The 26,992-nt window shown below is 34.8% G+C and overlaps 1 protein-coding gene across 5 annotated transcripts in view; it reads left to right on the top strand.

The window, feature by feature from the left end:
* Positions 1–26,992, top strand: part of lrrc4ca (leucine rich repeat containing 4C, genome duplicate a) — a 431,094-nt gene that overhangs the window by 51,309 nt on the left and 352,793 nt on the right. The gene's annotated exons all lie outside the window — the stretch shown is intronic.

The raw sequence follows: 26,992 nt of genomic DNA, 5'->3' as shown, positions 1-26,992 counted from the left end.
GAATTGTCTTGAAACAGTGTCATTATTTCTGTGATAGTATTGTTTTGGTTGGATGCGTTTGTCATTTTTCTTTTCTCACTGGCAATGTTGTGACACGCCAAAAACAATCTAGAAAGTTTGTTTGCAAATTTCTTACTTGAATGGTTTATACTTGACCAATGATGTATTTATGCAGACAGTTTTATTCAAAGTAATACTACATTCAGGATAATATGTTTCAATAATGTATTTCCTGAAAATCGAACCAATGACCTTGTGGTTATGGCTTTTTTTACTATTAAAGTAAGCTTTAGGAGTCAAAAGGGAATAAAACTTTTCACTAAATTTCTAAACTTTTGCAGATTAGCCCCAGGCATTAATTCATATTATTTTAAAAATACGGTTTTAACAGCTTCAAAAGTAAGACTATGTTCAGACAACAGAGAGAAGAGAATCTCTCGAGCCTTACTTATCAAAACACGCTGCAAACGTCCAGAGCAACCCAACACACACACATAATGACTAATAATTCATTGTAATTAAACATTTTATATAATACATTATTTTACACTAAAAATCTAGTGCGACAGCTCTTTGATATTTGTTTATTTTTCTATTATTTTATTGCTTTTATTTACCTGGACTAAATATTTTATACTACTCATTTGCATTCTGTCACGTAAGGGTCTGGGACAATAGCAGTTAGGATCCACATGCAGTTTATTAAGTATAGTCAGGCAGGAAATGGTCAAAAAGGGCAAACAGGAGCTTGCAGGAAATCCAAGAGCATAGTCAAAATCAGGCAAATGAACAGGCCAGGCAGCAAAACACGGTAAAAACAATATAACAAAGCAGAGGTCAAAACCATGGGAAGGCAAGACAAGGATAACACTCATGTCATCCTAAACAGAAACAAGACACAGCAAAGAGTGTGTGAAACGGGGGTGTATATACTGTATAGTACAGAAATATGGTAGGCTACAGGGAAAAAAGGGAGTGTTGGCAGTTATGGTGCATGTGTGCATCCATATGACTGTCAGATGTGGCAGGAGTGCTGGAATGCAATGACTTTTGGGAAATGTAGTTCAGTTTAGTGACAGAGTTGTATTTCTCCAGCAATCTGCAAATGTTAGATCACTGGTGATCGTGATGCATGCATTTAAATAAGAAATTACCGATTGCAAAATTGTCTTGACACCCGTCAAAATATTTAGAACAGCATACTTTTTTAAAGTTTTTTTTTTGGCATGAAGTCTCTTTTGCATACCAAGCCTGCATTTATTCGATCCATTTTTAAATATTATTAAATGTTTTCTATTTAGAAAATGTTTAAAATGACAAAAAAGCCAAGCTTCAAAATGAGGGAAAAAATATTGAAACTTTCAGCAATTTTAAAATGTTAATGATCTAATCTGATTCAATGATAAATGCTAAGCTAAGCTAAAAGTGTTTACGACAGACCCAGAGATTGGCTTTTCGAATTTAAAAATAGTCAAACTCAAAAGTAATTATTATTTTTTTGTATTTCAAAAGTAAATTTTTGTATTAACTATCTTAATTCTTAAAATTGTATCTTCTACTTGTAACAACCTATTTTTCTTAGTTAACCCAACTTAATGTTTCTAGTTCTCATAACTTGTTTTTTTTCTATTTGTTCCAACTTATTTTTTCTAGTTGCCGTATATAATTGTTTCTACTTGCCCCAGCTTATTTTTTCCTAGTTAACCCACCTTAATGTTTCTAAACCTTGTAACTTTTTTTCCAGTTGCATCCACTTATTTTAAGTTCTTGTAACTACATTTTTCTAGTTCCCAACTTATTTTTTTCTAGTTATTTTTTTTCTAATCACCAACTTATTTTTTCTACTAACCTTATCGTAAATTTTCAAGTTCTCCCAACTCAATTTAAAAAAGCCAGTTTCTCTTTTTAGTTGCTTCAACTTCTTTTTTTTATTATTACCAGCTTAATTTTTTTGTTTCCCCATATTAATGTTTCTAGTTATCCCAACTTGATTGCACGTAACAGCTGCACATATGTACAAATTGTTTTGCACATAACAGCTGCACATATAATGTTGTATGAAGTAATATACCTGAACATATACTTGTCAATTTGTATATTTGCATTCACTATTTTTCTTCTATTTCTAAAATGTATTTATAATCTGTTTTTTGTCCTGTCTCTATTATTCTGTTGCACTGTAGAAGCTCTGTCACGAAAACAAATTTCTTTGTAAAGCTCTCTCTGATTCTGATTGATTGCTTTAGTTGCTTCAACTTATTTTTTTTCTAGTTGCCAACTTAATTTTTCTAGCTACTCAACTTAATTTTCTAGTTATCTCATATTTTCTTGATATTTTCAGTATTTTTAAGTGAGATGTTAATGGTCTAATCTGATTCAATGATCTATGCTAAGCTAAGCTAAAAGTGTTTCTGCCAGACCCTGAGATTGGGTGAATGGATTCAAAAATAGTCAAACTCAAAGTTTAATTGTAGCGGCGTTGTAAATTGAGCCTATTTCCAACAACAAGTGTAGTGTTCTTTTAAAGTCTTTTAAAGTGCAGAAACTGTTAGACAGACTCGGCACTACTATAATAGATTGTAGCTATGATTAATCGGCTGTGATATAAACAAAATTCTTTTGCCTTTTTTAAGTGGGAGGGGCTTGATATGCTCCACTTAAACAAAGTTGAGGATTTCAAGGTAGTTCCGGGCACTTTTAACGGCCTCCTGATCCGGTGTGTGAATGCGCTGGTCCCCAGAGGAGCGAGGAGACGCTTGTCTTGATTATGTTGTTAGTAGAAGTGCTCATCCCGTCTTAATGCAATTAGGGCTGTGACAGGCTTCTGGGTGAGTTATGATGTTCAGCGCGCCGCACGGCTCAGCGTTTCACAAAACCCATGACACCGCTGAGATTGACAGCATAATAACTGACATTGTTATGAAAATGAATGCGGAGGTAAACTCCTGCTCCTCTGTGTCTGCAGTAGATCGCAGAGAGAGATGGAATTTTAAACTCATTTTGTGAGGTTTTTTGGCACTTTGATGCATCCAGAACATTTTCAAATGCAGCTTACATTTGACACTTTGATTTATATTTATTTTATTTCAGAACTATTCATTAAAAATAGTTTAAATTCCACCCTTACCCCAGCCCCCCTCTGATATTTGTTATTTTTAGAGATCAGCAACTCAGAAATCACTTCATATCACTTCTTAGGAAAATAATGCATTAGTCATGAACTAATGTAAACAATGACTTTGTTCAGCATTACATATGTTATCTAAATCTAATGTATCTTTCTTTTATTTTCTAGTTACTGCAACTTTTATTTTTCTAATCCTTAAAACAACATTTTGTCTAGTTAGCCTTACTAGAGTTTTGTATTTAATAAAACTTATTTTTCTAGTTACTCAAACTTTTTTTTTTTTTTTTGTAGATTCTACAACATTATCTTTTTCAGTTATGCATCTAAATTTTTCTGGTTCTATTCTGGTTTTTCTGGTTCTAGTTTTCTGGTTCTCTGGATAATATTTCTAGCTACCTTATCTTAAATTTACCCAAACTATTTTTTCAAGTTGTTCCAACTTATTTTTTCCTAGGTAACCACACTTAATGTTTCTAGATCTCATAACTATTTTTCTAGTTGCCCCAACTTAATTTTTAGTTCTTGTAACTACATTTGTAACTACATTTTTTCTAGTTTACCCAACTTATTTCTTTTCTAGTTGCTTCAACTTATTTTTTCTAATTACAAAGCAAATTTCTCTAGTTAACCAACTTAATTTTCTAGTTACCTTATCTTAAACTTTCAGGTTCCCCTAAACTCACTTTTTTTTCTAGTTTCCCCAACTTAATTTTTCTAGCTATACAACTAAAAAATAAAGATGGGATAACTTTTTTTTATAGTTACAAACTTAATTTTTCTAGCTACCCAACTTAATTTTCTAGTTATCTTGCCTTAAAATTTATAATTCCCCCAAATTAATTTTTCTAGTTGTCCCAACTTATTTTTTCCTAGTTAACACTTAAGGTTTCTAGTTATCTTAACTTATTTTTTTCTAGTTGCCCTAACTTCATTTTTATGTTCTTGCAACTACATTTTCCTAGTTGTCCCAATTTAATTTCTCTAGTTTCCCCAACTTGATTTTTCTAGTTGCCTCAACTTCTTTTCTTCTAGTTACCAACTAATTTTTTCTAGTTACCCATCTTAACGTTTGTTGTTAACGTATCTTTTTTTTTTTCCAACTTATTTTTCTATTTGCCCAAACTTTAATCATTTTAGTTCTTGTAACTACATTTTCTACTTCCAACTTAATTTTTCTAGCTACATCAACTTAATTGTTCTAGGTCATGCCCTTTTTGTAGTTAACCCAAATTATTATTTTTTAAATTCTTTTAACTCATTTGTTTTCTATATTATTATTTTTCTAGCGCAACACATTTTTTTCTTGTTCTTATAACTTTTTTTTTCAAGTTACCACGCCATCATTTATCTAGTTACTGCAACTTAATTTTTCTAATTTTCTAGAAGATATGTAGAGCTAAACCAGTAGTCACTGTTCATTGTTTGTTCTAAAACATTAACTAACACATTCCTGTATTTTTAAGTTTACAGTAATGCTCATTTAGTATTGCTTAAATGTATTGTTCAGTGTTAGGTCATGTTACATAATCCATTATCAAATATATTAGTAATATTAATGATTTCTAATATTGATGTAGCGCTTTTCTGGACACAATGCGCTTTACACATTGGAAGGAATCTCCTCATGCACCACTAGTGTGCAGCATCCACCTGGATGACAGCAGCCCTATTGCGCCAGATCGCACATTACACACCAGCTGATTGGTGGAGAGGAGACCGAATGATAAAGCGAATTATGGTATAGGGATTCCCAGAAATGGGTTGAGGCTGGAAGGGCACCCGCTGTGTAAAAACGTGCTGGATAAGTTGGCTACCCCAGATTAATAAAGGGACTAAGCCAACAAGAAAATGAATGAATGGTATAGGGTTAATTAGGAGTTCATGATCAACAGAGCCCAGTGGGCAAATCTGGCCAGGATGTCGGGGTTAAATACCTTTTTTTTTTTTTGAATGACATCCTTGGATTTTTTTAACGACCATAGAGAGTCAGGACCTCAGTTTAACTTCTCATCTGAAAGACGATGCTCACTGAGCAGTATGGAGACCCCGTCACTATACTGAGGTATTAGGTTCCACACAGACCACAATTTGGGTGCCCCCTGCTGGTCTCACTAACACCACTTCTGGCAGCAACCTGGCATTCCCATGTGGCCTCCCATCCAGGTACTGACCGGGCGCTGTATGTGTAAGTAAACATTACCTGCATTGAGCCACTAATGTAAAGATGAAACATAAATATATACTGCTTCTCCTTCTATTCGCATTTTTAATCAATTTCAAAACAACACTAAGCTTTTAAAAATCAAGTAAAACCAGTCAATTTTAAAATAAGAAACCATTCAAACTATTAGAAGTGACAATGGTATCTCAGTGTTTAAACTGATACAAGTTTAGAGCAACATGCAAATAAATGTGTAATAATTAGTTTTTACAAGAACTGTCTCTTTAAGTAAGTCTAAACATCCGTCACACCAGCCTGTTTAATAAATCTCCAGCCTGTATTTGTCCTTTCTAGGGCAAAGTGTGTACCTGAGACCATCTGTAGAGTGTGTATGTATTTGCGTAAGAGTGTGTGTGTGTGTGTCCATCTGTGAAATGCACACTTGTCTTATTAGTGTCTCAATGTAACCATATCCCTGTCAAACTGTGACAGCTCTATTTCCAAAGTCGCCATATTGGCTGATTGAGTCTGTCATTGGTGCATTTGGAGGATATTCTTTTACAAGCTCCAAAACATGTTGTGGTTTCCCAGAAGATCAGTTTATTGCTCAAATATATTAGGACTTCTTAAAGGAGAAGTTTGTCTAAAATGGGCAAATGTAAATAGTTGTTTTGTCCATAAAGGGAAAGTCAAAGGGGTGGAAAAAAAGCCCTACGCATGTTTATGAACAGTTTCAAATACTTCCAAGAAGGAACCGTTTTTGCAGTTTTGTTTTTACAAATGCACCAGAGGACAATGACAGCCTCTGTATAATGTTTACCATGCAACTCTAAATATTCGCTCTGAAATAACATGCAAGTGTGGCTTAGTAATACTTGTAATTCCTGCACGGAAACACCAACTACATTTCTAACTGGCGAATGACATTAACTAGTGGGTTGTCTGCTGTCATGTTGGGATGCGCGTGCTCGCAATTTCAGGATTCGTGGCTTTAAAACAGTTCCTCCCCTGCCATCCAAAGATAGTATGCTAACTATTTAGCATTTTGGCAGATCACCTACTGCACCTTCAACTTTACGTTTAACGCATATCAACAATTTTTTATGAAAGGTTTAACTTTTATATATTTTTTTTGTCAGTTTGATTAATGCAAGGTAAGATGACTCAAATGAATTAGATTCAGCTCAAAAAATAAACAGCAATGATATATTAACAGTGTATTTATTTTTTTAGAGGTGAAGATAGTATAGGTTAATAAATCAGTCTTGAATTTGAACTGATCGCTCATCAACTGAATAAGATTCCATTATTCCAATTAATGTTAATTGTGGTTATTTTTATATTATACACACATTTTACATGATTATACATTATACACATACAGAGATTCAGGGCTCTATTTTAATGATCTAGGCACAAAGTCTAAAGCGCATGGTGCAAAACCATTAAGGCCATGTCCGAATTCATTTTTGCTATTTTAAGGATAGAAAAATACGGTCAATGCTCCAGCGCATGGTCTAACAGGGTTGTGCTTATTCTCTTAATGAGTTCTGTGTGTGTTTTGAGCATAACGTGCAATAAACCAATCAGAGTCTCATCTCTCATTCCCTTTAAAGGCCCGTACACACCAAGACGTTTTTTTGCTTGCGTTTTCCATTGACGTTTATTGCCTCATGACAAAATAAAGGGCGTCATTGTGATCGTGCACACCAACGCGCAAAACGACAGGCGTAAAATCGTTATTTTTAAAAAACGCCACATTTTTTATTTATTTTTTATTTTTGACACCGGGTCCAGACCTTCTCCACCAATTAGATTGACGCTTTTGTTCACATGCACAGAGCTGCTGAAGTAAACAGCACTTGAAGGTGCTCAAGTGCAAGACTGTCAATGCGAGCTCACATTGAAGAATATGCCCTGAGGCGATATGAACGTGGAGCTGCTTATTGCAAGGGTATTGCGTGTCATATTTAACAAGCCGTTTACTGCTAATTTGATGTAATTTTGCTCACATGGATAATTGAATATTAATTAGATGATGTCATTACGCTGCTGTGCCGTCAGCCAATTGTTGCATTGCTGATCATGATTTCGAGGATCGATAGATCTGTCCTTCACAACACACGCAGCGATCTCAGATCAGTTTATCCAGACATTCTAATCTGATTCGCGAACTCGTTTGAAGAACCAAATTAGCGAGAGATCAGTTATCAAGATTAAAATCTGCCAAATCATCTTAGATCATTTAAGCGAGGTACGAAGAACGGACCCCAGTGAAGAAACTTGACACAGAGGAACATAAGTGAAGTTTTTAAACTAATTTCGAGAGGAGCACGTGATATAATTGACCGCAGCTGGCCGCCAATCTACACTCAGTAGTTAGCCAATCAGATCTATTCCAAATTACTATAAATAGCCTAGCTAGATATTACTCCCTTACCTTCGTTTTCCGAAGAAACCCCCCATCCACCCCCTATCTCCTCCTTTCCTCCCTTTAAAAAGGGGAGCTCTCGAGAACCACCTGATCTCGTACTCCCCTTACATGCTCTATGGACCTGGCGGGAGCCCTGGGCTCAACTATCTCCGAGCTCAGGGTTCTCTCCCGGGACAGCATGCCAAACCTGCTTACAGTCGTCAAGCAATATCTAAGTGTGAACTCTTGAAACACCTCACTGCCAACTAGCGTTTAGCGGAAGTGTTATTGCAGAACGTCAGAAACAGTGCGCAGAAGTATGAATGCACAGCTACGCGCATTGCATACACTGTGAGTCACGCCGATTACTTGACGCAGAAGTATAAACCAGGCTTTATAATTCAAGGGACATTTTTAAAACATGAACTCAAGCATCTTGCTTAATCTGGGTAACGAGTCAATCTCGGAAAGCATATCGCCACATTAAAGCCGTCCGCTTCGTAATTCCTCCTAAGATTTCATTACTTATGATGGTTTGTTAATCAGAAATGTTGCATACCTTTCACACGGCCAAGAACTGTAGAAGAATGGCTAAACCCTGAACGAGTCATAACTCACAATATGATTCATACGCCATTCCCCGAAAGTTGACATTAATCTACAACCAACCATTATTCAACACGCTCTGCAAAAAGAAAATGAGAATGAAATATTAGCAACGTACTCTGGCTTTTCAGTATGCGCGGCTTTCAAACAAATCAGTTAAAAACACAAGCTAGAAAATAAACAGCTACGGCTCGTAATTAAAGCAAAAATCCACACGGCCAGCAGGAAGGGATGAAAATAATTGTTTTTTTCCATATGATTGGAGATGCCCAAGGGGGTCAGATTAGATATAAATAAATATATATAAAAATGCCTCCAGGCTGCTTCATAAACTTCCTTCCCTGATGCCTCCCAAATCTGCCTTTTAAAGTAATGACATCAAAACAGGCTCTTTTGGAGGGAGTTTCGCTCGTCCTCAAAGGCCTTCACGTCTCTTAATTGGAACTGATTAAAATTTATCCAGTGTTTTTCGCTCCGTCTTGTACTGTTAGCAGCTTTTCTCTTTTTTTTTTTTTTTCCTGACCCAGATGGCCTTTGAGCAAACGTTTTTTACACTTTAACTGTGATCAGTTCAGAGAGATTTAGTGTTTACTGTATGCTTGAGTCTTTCCAAGGTCAGAATGAAGTTTCTTTGAACTCGCGATTTTAGTTTTTTTCTTCTTTTTTTTTAAGTAAAGAAAATGAGATGTTTCTTGATTGTTCCAATTTTGCACATTTATAACTGATGCTATCTATTAATATTTGTACATTGTTGTTTTTTAGATTAGGGCATTTTAATGAGCGATCATTTGGAGATTTTCTGAAGAATGCAGGAAGGAATTATTAGTAAATAATTAAATCCAATTAGCTCTGTTTTAACACTAATTGGGGTGTTTGTAGCATTTGGAAAACTCAGTTTTACTGACAATTATTATTAGAATAAATATTTAACGATTTTTTTTTTATTTAATGTCAAATGTTGGTTTATTGAAGTCTACATAATGAAAGGTTTATTATTGTAAAAAAGTGCAAGGTTCAACACAATTCATTTATGTTGTCCCAACACCAATGTAAGTAGATTAATCTCAATAATTGTGTTATTTCAGCTCATTTTGAATAAGTAGTTTGAACAAGCAGCAAAAATAATTAGTGTATTATTATTATTACTATTATTATTTCCGTTGTTGTTTTTTATTATTTTCATTATTATTTATATTTTTTATTGTTATTATTTATTGTTGCAAATTCAGCAACAATTTCTATAGTAAAAACTATTTTTTTCCAAGGTCAAAATGCAGTTTCTTTAAACTATAAATATAGATAATTTTAACCATCCAGAAACAACTATTTTCTAAATGTATAGAAGGAAGGGCAATTAAATAATTATAATAAATAAACAAGCTGTTTCTGGATGGTTAAAATTATGCATAATTATAACTGATGCTATCTATTAATATTTACACATTATTTTGTTATTATTATTTTTAATAAAGGCATTTTAATGAGCAAACATTTGGAAATTATTAATAAATAATTAATTCCAATTTTCTCAGTTTCCTCAGGCTCATTCTGAAAATGTACCCCTATATACATATCTGGAGATCGCAAATTATTTAACCAATGTTGCATAATATGGTATAATGGAGAGTGTGATGATATAATAAACATATAATAAATAAATGAAATATGTTAGTTTACTATAAAAGTTAAAAACATATTTGGCTGTATTTTACGATAAAATTCTGGCAACCACAGCTGCCACTTTTTAGACCTTATTTTGGTTCCTAGCTGTAATATTAACATGAAAATAAAATACTTCTGACTGTCAAAAAAAGTACAGTGAATGTTTTGAGATTCAGAAATTCTAGTCACTGTACAAGATTTCCGTGCTATAATTGGTAGCGTCTTGGCAGCAGTCGTGTCGAGTGTCACCGTAATGTGATGCTTGCAAATATATTGTCCTAACAGATTTCCTACAATTACATAATGTGATAAACATAGGGTTTCCTCGGCAGTGGCGTCTGGGCGAACGGACGCTCGTATCAAATCACAGAGCCTGTCGGAAAGAGCTGATTCTGCATTTGTGGGACAGTAGGGAGATACAGTCACACATTACCATCACATCTCTCTGCTTAGCCCGTGTGTGTGTGTGTGTGTGTGCGTGTGTGTGTGTGGTCCTGGTATTTATTGTGTAGAGCAAGTGTCTCCAAGTATAGCAGTACCAGTCAGTTTTTGACCTTGAAGGACTCTTATTTACATGAATAAAACATGTTCATGTTTGGTTTGAACAGAGCAGACATAATTTTGAATGCAGTTCTTTGTTTGATTACTATATATCTGTGATTTCAATGTACAACCCCATATCAGGAAAAAGTTGGTAGTGTGGATACAGCAAATAAAGAAAGAAGTGATTTGACTTTGACTTGTATTTCATTGCAGACAATGCAACAAAGATTTTTTTATGTGCTCCTCCATAATTTTTTCCATCCCAAAATTAACTAATTTATCAATTTTGATTTTTGCAACACATTTCAAAAAAAGTTGGAAAGGTGAAACATTTACCTCTTTGTAATGTTGCCATCCTTTTTACAACACTTAAAAGACACTTAAGGACTGTTTCAGGTGTAAGTTTGTCCCATTCTTCCTGTAAGCAAGTCTTAAGGTGGAAAACAAAATCGCAACATTTTGCACTTCAAAATGCACCTTACATTCTCTATGGGAGACAGGTCGGGACCGCAGGCAGACCACATGTACCTGTATCCTCTTCATCTCTTTGCAATGTGTGCAGAATGGCTTTTGTGTTGTCTTAATGAAACTATCTTTGCCCAGGACACTGACACAACCCAATACCATGACAGACTCGGGACCAAAGAAGAAAAAGATCATCCAGACTATTAACAGCAACAAGTCCAAAAGTCAGACCACACAGCATCTAGTTGTGTGCATCACCCATCCCCCCCCCAAAAAAAAAAAAAAAAAAAAAATGAAATACAACTTATCTGACCACAGTACACATTTCCACTGTGTGATGGCCCATCATAGATGCCTCCAGCTCATGAGGAACACATTAATTAATGTTTGTTGTATTGTCTGCAATGAAATACAAGTTATATACATTTAGAAATCACAACTTTTTAAAAAAAATATATATATATTCTATAATGGACACCTACTTGTATTTTCCTCTCATTAGTACAATTAATAAACATTGGAGCGTTCTCATCACCATTGTGTGGACAGTTTATTGTTATAAATGCAAGGCTTTAGGTGAACCCTCATATTGAATGCTCAATTACATGTGAATGTTAACCCAGGCTCATTCTAATTATGTACCTCTATATACATTTCTGGAGAGCACCAAATACATTGCAGGAGCTATGTTTTATGCAGTTTTCGTTTTTGCAAATCCACCAGAGGTCATTGTGTACACATTTCGTGATCTAAAATTTCTCTCGCAAGTGCCATTTGGGCCTGTTGTTCTCGTGTAAATCTCCCAGAGGGCACCGTCGACTGACTGACCAATCAACTGACTCACTCTCCTCCTTCCCTAAGCCCAACCAATAGTGTTTTCAAAAGCACCGATTGACCAGCCCCCACCACCTTCCCTAAACCCAACCTACAGTGTTTTCAAAAGCACCAATTGACCCGCGCCCACCGCCTTCCGTAAACCCAACTGATAGTGTTTTCAAAAGCAATCAAGAAAATAAAAGCCCTCGGAGCCACCTGATTTTTATTACATTTTCAAATCTTACAACATTCTCACCCAGTTTTTTACTTGCTCATTTTATTTTATGGCTTTTGCTTTTGTCTTACCTGCCTTCTGAAACTGTTCCTGACCAGACCCAAACCCTGTCATTGTAAACTCCACTCTAGTTCACAAGTCCATTGAGATACTGTATGTAGTGAGCCACTGGTAACAGTGGGAAAGCCGTCAATATGGAGGTAAGCGGTCAGCTGGTAAGCACAAAAAGCAACAACGTCATACCTCCCCATAGCATTTGTTTTAAAGACCAAATGCAGCCATATGCGTACATGGCTAAATAATTTGTGATCTCCAGAAATGTATATATGAATGTGAGCAGGGGGCGGGACTTCAGATACTAGAGAGCAATTGATTGGTTAGAAGATCTGATTAGAAGCATCGATTTTTAATGGCAGAAGTAAGAAAGTGTTTGTTTTAAATGCTCCTAAATGCAAATGCTGTCATTTTTTTTGAGCATATTAGCTTAAAGATAGCCTTTAAGCCAACTTATTGATAGTAACATCTTAGCTAACTTTCATTTTGATTTTAGGGGGACATTCAGATCATGTTTTGGGTATGACTGCTGTAAACAGCACTTTCTCCATCTTCAGAGAAGCGTTTTGATTAGAAACTAAACATATTCCTTGGGGCCAAGCCGTAAGGAAGACTTTAGGAGTATAAGTCATGATAGATTTATGATGAAAAATGATCAGAAAACACATCAGCGTTGGAGCCGAGCTCTAGTGCAATGAAACAGAAATGAATACAGGCTCAAAGTCAACGCGAAATGAAAAGTGAGCCTATTTACTTCCAATAATGTGCGTTCTTTATCTTGCTGTGAATTATTCATCTATGCATGCTATTTTACAAAATAAGAAAAAACATCCCGAATTAAAGAAACTGCATAGCCGTTTTAGTTTCTAATATGAAACACTCACTTTTTATCACTCTGAGATTGCTGTATATATATTCTTATTATTCTAGTGATGCTAGATTTTGTCACATTCACTATAAAAACAGGGTAATGCTTCACAATAAGGTTGTTATTTAATGTTAGTTAAATGCATATACTAATGAGAGCAAAGAAAAAGACATTTAATACGGTATTTGTTCATGTTAGTTAATGAAAATAGTTTGTCACCTGATTTACATTGTGATTTTTTAAAATTTTTTTTTTTTTGAGCCCGGTGAAAAACTATTTCTGTAAACAGGTAAAACAAAAGGCAAAACATGAAATAAACGAGTAAATGAAAATATGGCAAAAATCAGACGAGGGCTTTTTTTTTTGTATTGCTTTTAAAAACACTATCGGTTGGGTTTAGGGAATGGGAGGGGTGGGGTCATTTTTCGGTCGGACAGGCGACAACGGACTCTGGTGGATTTATGCGATAACAGCAGGCGTAAATGGCACTTGTGATATAAATTTGAGATCTGAAAAAGTGTACACAGCGGCCTCTGGTGAATTCACGAAAACAAAAACTGCAAAAAAAAAAAAAAAGAGTAGCTCCTGGGACGTATTTCTTGATCTCCAGAAATGTTTAAAGGGGTAAGTTTTAATAATGAGCCTGGTTTGGGAGGATGGTGATAATAAAAATAAGAATGCAACTTTTTATTGAACATAAATTCTGAACAACAGTTTTAGTCATATTGCCAACATTTGATAACATATTTAATATGTACACTATATATATATATATATATATATATATATATATATATATATATATATATATATATATATATATATATATACTCTTAACTTTACACTTATTGATGTACAGCCATACTATTATAGCCAATATATTTCTCATTGTATCAATTAGTGGAGTAACTTTTCTATTAGTAATATGTATTCGATTTATTAAAATATTTTGTTATTAATATACATTTTATTAAATATTATTTTCATTATATATAATACATTATATTTTCACCTAGAAAAAATATTCAATTATATTAACTGTATGTAGTTACATACATTTACTATTCCAAATTTTAGAAATAAGAAACTGCTACAAGATTTTAACAATTAAAAAATGAACACTTAAAATAAAAATGTTTATGAATAATTAATATTCATTACAATTATAAACACTAATTATTATTATATTTTTGTAATTATTGTTACTACTTCTACTATTCCTACTATTAGCTCTAGAAGCAGTAGTAGAATTGCTACCATTAAATTATGATATTCTATGTATAATATAATTTTGTAATTATATTTAAAGTAAAAACCTGTCAATATTAAGTTGTTAATATCGTTGTGTGTATATATATATATATATATATAAGAGTTATAAATAAAATAATAATTTAGTTATTAAATATATAAACAAAATAAAAATAAAATAAATATTTTAAGTGTTGTATTAATTATAATATTTAAGAATTATAAAATATATATTTTTAGAATTATATATTATAGTATTTTTCTATAATAATTATAAAGAAAAAAAATTATTAAACCTTTTCGTGACATTGTAAAACTTGAGCTAATAACATAAAGACAATGTTTGTCCGACACATTTAAATGTCTTAGTAAATCCTTAAAGGGACAGTTCACCCAAAAATGAAAAATTACTCACCCTCAAGTGCTCCAAACCTTTGAGTTTCTTTCTTCTGTCAAAAGGAAGATATTTGGAAGAAAGTTGGAAACTGATATGCATTGATATTCATAGTAGGAAAAAAAGGATGAAAGTCAATAGCTGTGACTTTCCAACATTTTTCAAAATATCTCCTTTTGTGTATAAATAGTGATTTTGGGGTGAACTATCCCTTTATATGTTGTGCTACTTATTTGCCAGAAAACCTCATAAAGCAAGAGTCTTTTTGAATCCGAGTCCGGAATGCATTTGGACGCTGTCATTCATTTCCCAGTTCGATCAATGTGTCTAATTTGCTGCTGCAACACAATCTTGATAAAAACCTACTTTTTGGTACATCTGTTATATTCCTGCGGTTTGTTTAATGCCACACAGAGCTGGAACACACTGAAAGTGGGAAGGAGAAAGTGATTATTAGGGAACACCTGTTCAGCAAACCGGGGCAGGTCCTGGAGACTGAATCACAGGTAATGAAGGGCTCCTCTGGTTAATTGTGTAAACTATAAATAGAGGAAGAAGACTATGCTGAAGCACGGGCTTGATCCCAGTGTCAGCTCTCAAAGTGCTCAGGTCAGATCTCTGTCACGGTTCAGGAGCACATCTGTGACCCAATCGGGTGTGTGTATGTGTGTCTTTAAATTGTTTTAAATTATTCGAGTCCTGAGAGTTTAAATTGCCTTTTGCAAGGTATTTAAATTGCGATATGGCCACAGCTAATAGCCTACACAGTTAAAAATATCCGTTAATGAAGTGTTTTGCGAAAATTTACGGTTGTGAATTGCATTATGGGACCTTGATCTCTGCTCTGTCGACTTTTGATGCTGAAAATTCAACTTTACAGTTTAACAAAGTGACTTCTATTGACATTTTAGTAGTTTGAAATAATAAACAGAGAAAGACGTCTGTAAAATAAGAGACTTGATGTGTTGGGAGTTCATTACAAGGTTTTTGTAGCATAATATATAACACCAACCCAGACAAAATATTGCTTTAAACTTAAACATGTTAATAAAAGTCCCTTTTTTGAACTTTTCAAGGTTAAAAGTTGTTGGAAGAAAGACCAATGTCATGTAATGTAATCCAAAAGCATGAATAAACAGGGAAAAAATAATTAAATAAAAATATGCATTACAAAATATGGAAAACTGCAAACTTATGAATATGTTTTACAGTGTGGAGTGAAGTGTAGACAAACTTAATTCAGTCATAATATGTGAATTTTAAAATAATGTGTATTTTTTATATTACTGTAGTAATAACTAGGAATTCACAGAAATTAAATATCTGGCTTTAATCTGAAATTCTGAATGCGCTTGGACGAAAACTAAAAACGAGACAAATTTTTTTGTTATAAATGTTTATTTTATTATATAATATAAAGAAATTAGCAAGAGTTTTCAAATTTAATGCAATAAATTATTCTGATCAAACACAAATGTACACAAACCAATAATACAACCCAGGCTCATTACACATGTACCCAGGTCCACATTTCAGGGAAAATCAAAATACGTACCTTGGGGTACGTCTGCTCGCAGTTTTAGTTTTTTTGTAAATCCACCAGAGGCCGCTGTGTACACATTTTGATGATCTCAAATTTCTCTTGCGTGTCTTCTTGCATAAATCCACCCGATGGCGCAATATACACTTCAGCCAACCAGTCGACTGACTGACTGACCTACCCATCTATGTCCCTAAACCCAACCAAAGCCCGTGCAGATACTGTCCCAAGGGCATGTGCAGGATCAATTTTTTGAAGACCAAGGGGGGGGTGGGGGGTTGTTGTTGTCGCGCGCGTACTGAAGAGCGGTGTTGCCTTGCTCGTTCTGATCAGCGGTGTTGTCGCGCGTACTGTAGCGGGGGGGTCGGTAGAGTTGCGCGTACTCGAGCGGTGTTGTCGCGCGCCTACTGAAGGGCGGTAGTGGGGGAGGGGGGAGTGTCCTGGGAGCACTTTTGATCATTTTGGAAGGGAACTTTCTATCCATGACTAAAAAGGGCATGTGCTCTGCACAGGTTGAGCCTTATGTGTGCACGTGCCTGACCCAACCAATAGTGCTTTAAAAAAGAAATCTAAAAAAAAGAAAAGAATTTGTGACTGTGTGAACTCACCACATTTTTAGCCTTGTTTTACCTGGTGTCTGGAACTGTGATCCACCAGACTTGAACCTCATCATCATTTTCCATCAGTGTACTCTGCGAGCTACCGGGTAAACTGGTAACCCACGAAAAGCTGTCCATATGGAGGCAAGCAGGACACGTAACAGAAGCCGTCGGTGTGGTGTCATACCATCCCATAGTGTTCATTTTAATAATGAAATGCAGCCATACGTACCTATTAATATACTGAGGCATTAGGGCCCACACAGACTGCAGATTGAGCGCCCTCTGCTGGTCTAATTAATAAAGCAACCTAGCTTTCCCTTGTGGTCACCCATCAAGATACTGACCAGGCGCAGCCCTGCACATATTATGACTGCAGCTAGCTGCCAACAATAGATATGTAGAGGTGTACATATCCACAATGTGTTACAATAATATTATTTTATTATTTTATTTATTTAAAGCCAATGAGGCGTCATTTTACCAGCAATATCATTACAGCAAAGAACACAGTAAGACAATAAACTTTGCAGCATAGCTTTTTTCGGCTCATGTATTCGTATTTTTCGTATTTGTCAATATTACTAAACGAAAGATTTGAACAATGTAACTAACAGATAACTAATGATGCAACGAATTTTGTTGAGCAAAAATTTAAATCTTCAGCCGATTATTGACGGTAGGCGAAAAATCGTTGCATTCCTAGTAATAATATTTAATTCATAATAATATTATTTAATGCCCAGCAATTTGATGCCGCTTGATTGTTGTTTAGGTTTGAGTAAAACATACAAAATAAGGACAACACATTTTATATTACTAAATTTAATGATATATATTATATTTACTTATTTCAAAGCGGATGGAATCACTTTTCTTCCTCTTTTTAGCATTATCAATAATATAAAATAATAATATTGATCATGATTTAAATATCATTATTCAGTTTACCTATTTAATGAAGATTAATATATTAAATCTCATTGCTATCATTAAATAATAATAATAATAATAATAATAATAATAATAATAATAATAATAATAATAATAATAATAATCTATTACTACGTTTACTTAATTTAAAAATTATTTTACATTTTATGGCTACAATAGCAATCATTATTTCCAACCATTCATTAACTATTTATTGACAATTAGTGTATAAGTAATAACCAAAACGTAGTATTATTACTTTGTTATTATTAATCATACACTAATTATCAATAGATTGTTGTTAATAATTACAATATTTAGTCTTATTGTTTTTATTATTAGTAGTAGTAGTTGTAGTAGAAGTAGTAATACACTTGTTATTGATTATCAGTGTATTAATAATATTAAATAATATTCTAATATTTATAACACTTTTGTTATATTTTGTGTATTTTATAAGACATAACATATTAAATCAATTTACATGAATATTGATATACTGTACATTACATGTGTGCTGCAAAAAATAAAATACTCATTTATTCATTTTCCTTCGGCTTAGTCCTGTTATTCACCAGGGGTCGCCACAACAGAATGAACCACCAACTTATCAAGCATATGTTTTACACAGCGGATACCCTTCCAGCTGCAACCCAGTACTGGGAAACATCCATACACACTCATTCACACTCATACACTAGGGCCAATTTAGTTGATTCAATGTCTTTGGACTGTGGAAACCCGGAGCACCCAGAGGAAACCCATGCAAATGGGGAATACATGTTAAACTCCACACAGAAATGCCAGCTGAGACTCGAACCAGTGACCTTCTTGCTGTGAGGCGAAAGTGCTAGCCACTGAGCCATCAGGTTGCCCAAATAAAATGTTGACTCGACTTAAAATTGTGAGGTACCAGCTTATTTTGAGTTGACTCAACTTTTAACCCAATGACTGATTCAATTAAAATTTTGTCAACTCAAAAAAAAAAAAAAAAAGCTGTGAAGCAAGTTGCCTTACAATTTTAAGTTGTCAATGTTTTATTACAGTGTGCGATTCAGAAATGTGAATATACAAGTAACCTTTAAAAACAAGGACAAATCAGATGAGCACAACACAAAATAAATCAGCAAGAAAATAAAAAAGAGAGAAATGAATGCAACCATAAATGAATACATATTTGAACCATCTCTCCAGTCCCCAAGAGACCTTTCAGGCGATAATTGAATAGTCGGTGGAAAAAAACGGTGCTTTCCACCTTGAAAAGAAATCACACCACAGCCCTTGAAAGATTGAAAATTTTCTCTCTCCAAAATGACACTGCCTATCTTTATGATGAGGCCTTCCTCACGGAAAAAAGTGTATATATATATATATATATATTGACTTCAGATAGCAAACAGTTCTTTTTTTCATGTTCTCTAGATTTTTTTTTTTTTATCTGTGTGGGGACAGAGGCTCTGGCCTTTGCAAACTGCGCTCGGTTTGCGAGTTTATAGTTTAAAACAGTCTAAAGTGGCAGAGGTTTCAATCGATAGGACTCACTCCAAACCTCATGCAGTCAGTGACCCGGACAAAATACTGCTGACCTCCGAGATACCAAAACAAAAACACGGGGAAAACAGAAACAGTTCGAGAGCAAGGTATAGAGGCAGCAGCAACTAAAACATAGGAGATTATTCTTGAAGCTGTAATTATATTTGTCTTTGTGTGATACAATTGAATCTGTTAAAGGACAGCTCCTTTTACAAGACGCAAGATGAGCCTTTGGTGCCTCCAGAATGTGTCTGTACAGTTTCAGCTCAAAATACCCATCAGATCATTTATTATAGGCTCTAGAATCTGCCAATTTTGGTCTCTGAATGAACTGTAGCTGTTTTTGTAGCCTGTGGCTTTAAATGCAAATGAGCTGCTTCTCCCCACCCACCATTCCCTATGTGCGTCTGCTTCTTCTCTTGCGTTACGTCAGATAAACAGCAGTCAGTGATAGAGACAGACACAGATGAAGCTGAAATACAGTCAAAAAATGTCAAAAAATACCAAGTTGATTTCGCTAATTTGTGGTGGAGTTTATTCAAGCCTTTCTGATATGATGACTCTCACACAAATGTCATTAGCAGTACACAAACAAACATATTAGTGTTTACTGACACCATGCGGCTGTGGTGATTATAGCGATTTATTATTATTATTATTATAACATTTATTTTACCAGGAAAGGCACGTTGAGATTAAAAGATTAGGCAGTACACAAGTCACATGAGTCCAACAGACAACAAAAAACAATTTACTGTTAACATGAATCACACTGACAAACTATTCAAAACATCTACAAACCTGTGTTTCAACTTCTAAATCTTTTATAGTCTTTTTAAAAGCATGTAGTGAAATCAATTCTTTGAACTGCAACTGTGTTTGCAGATTATTCCAAGCAAAAGGTGCTGCGTACTTAAAAGCCTTTTTTCCCATCTCAGTCCGCACTTTAGGAACAGACAGTAAATAAATATCCTGTGACAGAAGACAATAGTTAAGAACAGGCTTTTTACAAATGTAATTCTGAAGATATGATGGGAGTAAACCCAGTATTGATTTGTAAACAAGGATATGCTATGCTTGAGCCTACGAATGGACAAAGCAGACCAACCTACCCTAGAATACAGCACACAATGATGAGTTAGGGATTTAAAATTAGTTTTAAATCTTAGTGCACCATGGTGAACAGTATCCAATGCATTAAGACTTTGAGATGAAGCATGCATATAGATAACATCACCTAGTACAATGTCGACATGAATGTTGCCTCAACCAGCTTCTTTTTGGCATCAAAAGAAAGGCAGTTCTTAATTCTAAAATTGAAGCCTAAAATCACTTTTAATTTTTTCACCAATTGCTGAATGTGAGTACTAAAAGGAAGAGTATCATCAATTATAATTTCAAGATATTTGTACTGGGACACCAATTCAATCTGTGCACCATGAGTAGTAGTAATAGGACCTAATTTTTGCTTGGCTTGTTTTGATTAAGAATTACATAGCATTTTTACTTGTTTATTAGCAATTTTAATGTTTCAAACTTAATAAAATCAAAGAGAGTTGGAACAGATATTTTAATCCTAGCTTATTTGTAAAAAAAAAAAAGAAGATTCTGTGGACAACATGATGTCTGTCAATCAATTCAGTCGGGGGGTAAAACCGCTCTCCTATGTCTTACGCGGTGGGCCTCAAAATCACTGGGATTTAGGTCCTATTTCAATGTCAGGAAATTTTCAAAAGAGACTTGTTGTGTTTATATCACTCCAGTGTAACAGTGGACACACTCAATTTTTTAGATGTTTCTCTCTTTGTTTATCTACTGTAAAGAAAACAAGCAAAACACACATTTGAGTCTTTCTTTAGAGTCTTTGTGCCTGTAGTTTTAATTATAGTATTTAATAGCTGTTTTACATATAGTATCTGTATTCTGAAGTCTTAACTTTTTTGTTTTAGTGACTAATTTGTATAAATTTATTAATTCATTTTAGCAGGATTTGCTCAATGCCCAATGACATTTGGATATTGGGGGTGAGGGTTGGGGCATAATCATACATTTTTGTAAAAAATCTAAACAAATGAATTCATATGAATTAAACCTTTTTTTTGTTTTTTTTTTTGGAGAAAACAAAGATCACTGGCCGGTCCAGTTGACATTTCTGGGTGGAGTTTGCATTTTCTCCCCATGCCCCACTCTCCGAGTGCTCCGGTTCCCCCCCGCAGTCCAAAAACATGTGCTTTAGGTGAATTGAATAAACTAAATTGGCATACCATGTGAATGTGAGAGTTTATGGGTGTTTCCCAGTACTAGGTTGCAGTTGGAAGGGCATCAACTGCGTAAAACATATGCTGGATAAGTTGGCGGTTCATTCCACTGTGGTGACCACTGATAAATAAAGGAACTAAGCCAAAGAAAAATTAATAAATGCATATGGAAAATAGTTATGTTTCTTAATGAGATCAAGCTAGTTTACGCTAGTAGGATTATAATTTTATATAATATAATACTCAAAGTTCTGACAGTTTGCAGTAGTTTCAAAATGATAAATCAAGATTCCCAAACCCCCTCAGTAGAAGGAAAAAAAAACAAACAAAAAAAACTTTAAAGAATTTTTTTTTTCATAAAGGAAAATAAAAGAAACTAGTAAGTCCAGGTTTTATGTTCTAGAAACATATGCTAATTAGTATGTATTTAACTAAACAACCTCATTTGCATATTTAAACATTGTATTTTAGAAAACTTTAGTATAAAATCTTTGGAATTCTTTTTGTAATCAACTATAAGGATGTATAAAGGGATAGTTTCCCAAAAATAAAAATGTAATCCCAAACTGACTGGCCTGTCTGCAGTCCCGACCTGTCTCCAATATAGAATGAGTGGTGCATGTTAAAGTGCAAAATGCAACCACAAAAACCTCGTACTGTTGCCCACCTTTGTTTGCTGGAAGAATGGGACAAAATTAACTTCCAAACATTTAAAAGCTTCTTTTCTGTTGAACACAAAAGAAAATATTTTGAAGAATGTTGAAATCCTACAGGGCATCATGGTGGCGCAGTGGGTAGCACGAAGTCCAACGACGTGGTATAGGTGAATTGGGTAAGCTAAATTAGCCATAGTGTTTGTGTGCGAATGAGTGTGTGTGGATGTTTCCCAGTGATGGGTTGCAGCTGGAAGGGCATTTGCTGAGTAAAACATATGCTGGATGGGTTGGCGGTTCATTCTGCTGTGGCACCCCCAGATTAATAATTAATAATGGGACTAAGCCGAAATGAATGAATGAATGAAAACCTGCAGCCACTGACATCCATAGTAGAAGAGGAAAAACAAACAATCATTTACATTAGCCAACATTCTTCAAAGTATCTTCTTTTTGTGTTCAACAGCAAGTAGATTTTTGAGTGAATTCATTTTTGACCGAGCTATCTCTTTAAGAAAGAAATCTGCGGTGAAACAATTAAGAATTCACAAAGTGCATCAATTAAATAAAACAAGTAAAGTTGACAGACAAGAGATTATGTGTCGAGTTTTTAGGCCAGAGCAATTGCCCTATGTCACGTCCAATTATATCTGTTATTTGTTTACTGAGCCTGTGCCAATTACAACTCTGGATGACTCTATCTGTGCATTTTCCCCCTAAAAAAAATCCTGTTTTCAAAAAGAAATACGCTCTTTAGACGCAGCGGGCTTGATTCATTATTTGTTTATTTCATGAAAGTGAATACATAAGCAAACTGTTGGTTGTTATTGCGAGCACAAAAACGCTGCAAAGCGAAATGCATTGACATTACACGGGAAGTCGTTAAAGGCGTAAATCTGCGAAGATATGAGAAAACTGCTCCCCTTCAGAGGGAATTATTCATGTCAGGCTACACTTCTGCTAAGTGAGCCCAAAAAACTTCCCTTTTCTGCTTTTGAACATCCAGACCAAACCAAGCATTCCTGTTGTTATTTTAACGAAGAGCTTTTATGAAAGTGTAAACACTGGGTGCTTTAAAACTCCTAAACCATAAATGATTGTGCCTTGACAAGTCATATATAACTTATGTTCACTGATGCCTGATTAATTACTCACATATAAAGTGAAGTTACTATTCAAGTTGAACTGTAGTGTACTATACTGTAAATGCATAGATGTAAATCTAATTTGACTTATGGTCATGTTATTTCAATCAGGTACTTCTAGTTTATTCATATGTATGCACATTTATAAAAGCTACTATTTTTTATAAATCGGTTTTATTATTGCAAATTGATGTTTATTTCACTATTAAAGAGGTAGTTTAAACAAAAAATGAAAATTACCTCATAATTTATTCTCCCTCTTATGCTGTTTTCTCTTCTGTTGAACACAAAATAATTTCCATAAATTATTATTGAAATCAGTAGGTGGAATGTATCAGCATTTTCCAAAATATTGTTTTTGTGTATGTGTGTCCAACAGAAGAAATAAATTAAAGTAGGTTTTGAGCTAGTGTTGGTGTTTTGAATGGGAGATGTGAGGCAGGAATGGGATCCAAATGCAGCTTGATTAAGAGTAGTCAAACAGACAGGGGTCGAAAAAACCAGCAATAACAACGACAAAGTTAATCCAAGAGCATAATCCATATAGTAGGCAAATTGTTAAAAAAGGCGGCAAACTATACAAAAGGAAAAGAAAAACGCTTAGAAATGTTGCCACTGTTAAATAAGATTGGGTAAAAGGTATTTTGAGTATTTATAGTCTGTGTAATTAGTGATAATGTCCTTCAGCTGTGTGTAATCAACGTTAACTTGAAACTGGTGTGTGAGTGCAGGATATCGTGGGAATTGTAGTCCAGTAGGATGATCCAGGTGGTGCTCTTAGTGGTCTGAGGGGCAATCACAACAATGGGTAATAGGTAAATAATGGCAGAATTTCGATTGTTGGGTGTACTTTTAGCTTGTGATTGCTTCTGAAAGTGGGTTTTGGTTCTTCAACTTTGTGGTATAATGTTTTTTAAAAAGTTTTTAGTTTTTTTTTTTTCAACTTTTTGACCGTTTTTTTTTTAGTGGAGTAAAAAACTTGAAAGTTGAACAAGGTAATGATAAAAAAATGTCAAAGACATTGAGCAGCTCTTATGCGAGGAGACTAATATACACATATTTTTAAATATTCAATCGAATGAGCTTAAAAGATAAACAAATACAACAAATAAATATTCCAAAACACTTTTTGGGGCCTAAACTACAAAACCAAACTTCACACAATGATCTCACAGTGCCATTTAGCAACTTTTAGCAACAAATTGTTAAGCTTTTAGCAATTGGAAAATTAGTTTGCAACAATGTTCACAAAAAAGTTAAACAAAAACATAATCAGCCACATCAACAGTACATAGCAAAATTATTTATTGACCTCCATCGTTTTGTTTTCTTTTTATACTATACATTTTTATTTCATATAAACGTTAAAGTCTAAAGGAGGTCAATTGGACGTATCGCACACCAGAGGTGCACATTTGCATGTTGCTTAAAATGAAACTACTCTGTGGCGCGGCAGAAATATAAACAGTGTCCTGAGTGGTAGTTGGGTGTCACGAACAGCAGCCGACTTGTGACGCCAGTGTACGTACCCTAATATAAATGTATGTTTAGAATTCTAAAATGTATGAAACTACTTTGTGCGTCGTGGAGCGACACATCCAGTGTGCGACCCACTATGGGGACTGTATTTTTGTATCAACCACAGCCTCAATAATCCACATTTTTTCCTCTGTAAATCTATTCCAGGGCGACACGGTGGCGCAGTAGGTAGTGCTGTCGTCTCACAGCAAAAAGGTCACTAGTTCGAGCCTTGGCTGGTACAGTTGGCGTTTCTGTGTGGAGTTTGCATTTTCTCCCTGCGTTTGCCTGGGTTTCCTCAGGGTGCTCCGGTTTCTCCCACAGTCCAAAGACATGTGGTACAGATAAATTAGGTAGGATAAATTGTCTGTAATGTATGAGTGTGAGTGAGTGTGTATGGATGTTTCCCAGATATGGGTTGCAGCTGGAAGGGCATCCCCTGCGTAAAACATGTGCTGGATAAGTTGGCGGTTCATGCCGCTGTGGCGACCCCGGATTATTAAAGGAACTAAGCCGAAAAGAAAATGAATGAATAAGAATCTATTCCACTCTCTGTTGAACCATGAATCCAAAAAGCAAGGCTTCCCTTGAATGTTGTAGGAAAAATATTACAAGGTGTTCAGGACATTAGTGCAAACGCCACAAATGGTGCTCCCATAACTGTTTGTAAACTTACAACACCTTAGAGATTGTTAGCAAGGTCAGCGACCAATCTGCCATTAGATTAGCAGCACAAACCAGACCAAGCGTGGCGGGAAATTTTAGACATCATACTGAACGAACCGTAAAAATGGATACCATGAAACTTAAGTGATATTTTGTACAAGGCCGTGAATTACTGTCTCTCGGGCAATCGGGTACAAGCAACCTTGTGTTTACTTTCTGAAGCATGACACATTTGTGTTTACTAGCACTAGCAGTGAGAAATACTGTAGCTAGACGACTTGATTTATGATTTGACTTATGTTTAAGGGACTCGGGCTATATTTTGTAAAGACTTCTTTATTTATTTATTTTTTACATCTGTTTGGTAAGCAAATGTACAGTACTGCTCAACATTTGTAATCATGTTTTTTATTTCTTGATTTTATTAATTTAATATTTTTGATGAAGAAGACTCTGAAAGGCTGCATTTATTTTAATCAAATTTACAACTACATATGTAAAAATGTATTTATGTTAAAAATGACTGTTTTTTAAATCGGCGACGCAGTGGCGCAGTAGGTAGTGCTGTCGGCTCACAGCAAGAAGGTTGCTGGTGTGAGCCTTGGCTGGGTCTGTTGGTGTTTCTGTGTGGAGTTTGCATGTTCTCCCTGCATTTGCGTGGGTTTCTCTGGGTGCTCCGGTTTCCCCCACAGTCCAAGACATGCAGTACAGGTGAATTGGTTAAGCTAAATTGTCCGTAGTGTATGAGTGTGTGTGAATGTGTGTGTCGATGTTTCCTAGAGATGGGGTGCGGCTGAAAGGGCATCCGCTGCATCAAAAACATGCTGGATAAGTTGGCGGTTCATTCCGCTGTGACAACTCCGGATTAATAAAGGGACTAAGCCGAGAAGAAAATGAATGAATGAATGTTTTCAAAATGTCATATGTTTAATAATGTAAATTTTTTTTCTTCTGTGATTTAAAGCAGAATTTACATTAATTTTCAATGACACATGATTCTCAAGAAATAAAAAAAAATTAATAAACTATTGCTGGTACTCGATAATTAATACTGATTCTTACAATTAACGTTAAAACATTTGTTTCTCCTGTATACCTCATAGTTTTGCGTAAACTGATTTATTTTACTTTTCTTTTTATTCTTTAATGAAAAGAAAATATAAAATGGCAGCATTCATTTGAAATAGAATATTAAAAAATCTTCTATAATTAAATGTGAATATATTAACATTTTTAATTTTACTCTTGAACAGTTTATTGTGTCATTAATGATTAAAAGTTACTACGTTTACATGGACATCAGTAATCAAATTATTTGCCTTAATCTGAATAAGACAATAATATGGTTAAAGGCTGATTTATCCTTCTGCGTCAAGCCGCATGTGTGTGCTCCGGCGCATCGCCTTCACCATGGCTGATGCAGACTCACAGCTCTCAAAAAATGTAACTATACATCGTAACATCACATACCCCAAACTCTGTGATTGGTCTGCTTGGTAGCTGTGATGAGTATGGCTGGTGCTGAGAGCCGCGAGCCCGATGGAGCAAGTGT

The sequence above is a fragment of the Danio rerio genome, chromosome 25 (genome assembly GCF_052040795.2).
Source record: "Danio rerio strain M-AB ecotype USA chromosome 25, GRCz13ab, whole genome shotgun sequence".
Taxonomy (NCBI): domain Eukaryota; kingdom Metazoa; phylum Chordata; class Actinopteri; order Cypriniformes; family Danionidae; genus Danio; species Danio rerio.
The sequence above is the reverse complement of the archived record's forward strand: the minus strand, read 5'-3'. Positions and strand labels throughout refer to the sequence as shown.